General features: G+C 48.5%; 1 protein-coding gene across 4 annotated transcripts in view; it reads right to left on the minus strand.

The window, feature by feature from the left end:
- TUBD1 (tubulin delta 1) overlaps window positions 1-970 on the minus strand; it is a 26,962-nt gene that overhangs the window by 23,732 nt on the left and 2,260 nt on the right. The window lies entirely within an intron of this gene.

Genomic DNA, 970 nt, shown 5'->3' on the forward strand with positions numbered 1-970 from the left:
AGTGGGAGAGAAAACAACACATCAGTACTTAACACAGTGTGACCTGATGTAACCCACAATGATTCCACATCAAAGGAGCAGCACATTCAAAGATACAAAATACCCCGGGTATGAATACAGCTCAGAATTGCTGCAGCTGAGGAAAGAGAAGGAGGTGGTAGAAGAAGTGATGGATGGAGATGGAAATGGGCAGGGTTCAGATCTTGGAAATCCTTGCGGGGATACTAAAAAGCTTGAATTTTATCTTTTAGGCAGTAATAAACCATTCAAAATTTTTAAGCAGGGAAGGAATAATTAGATGTCTTTTTTTTTTTTTTTGGAGACAAGAGTCTTTGTCGCCTTCAGTAGAGTGCTATTGCATCATAGCTCACAGCAACCTCCAACTCTTGGGCTCAAGCAATTCTCTTGCCTCAGCCTCCCCAAGTAGCTGGGACTACAGGCACCCGCCATAATGCCCGGCTATTTTCAGACATGGAGTCTTGCTCTTGCTCAGGGTGGTCTCAAACTCCTGAGCTCAGGCAATCCACCCGCCGCAGCCTTCCAGAGTGCTAGGATTGCAGGCATGAGCCACCACTCTCAGCCTTTACAGGTCTTTTTTAATACAGCAGTGTGGAGGACAGATGTGACAGACACAAGACTCCTGGCAGGGAAAGAGAGGACAAGAGCTAGAACTAAGGCAATATCAGGGAGGGTAGAAAAGGGAGAGCTGTTTCAGGAGATATACAGGAAGTCACAATAAGCAGATCTCAATGTTGATGGTATGTGTGCAGTAAGAGTGAAAAGTTTTAAAGGAGGGCGGCACCTGTGGCTCAGTGGGTACGGTGCCGGCCCCATATACCGAGGGTGACGGGTTCAAACCCGGCCCTGGCCAAACTGCAACCAAAAACAGCCGGGCGTTGTGGCGGGCGCCTGTAGTCCCAGCTACTTGGGAGGCTGAGGCAAGAGAATCACCTAAGCCCAGGAGTTGGGG

Source organism: Otolemur garnettii, unplaced genomic scaffold (assembly GCF_000181295.1).
Source record: "Otolemur garnettii isolate 467f Iridium unplaced genomic scaffold, OtoGar3 scaffold00094, whole genome shotgun sequence".
In the NCBI taxonomy this organism is placed as follows: Eukaryota; Metazoa; Chordata; class Mammalia; order Primates; family Galagidae; genus Otolemur; species Otolemur garnettii.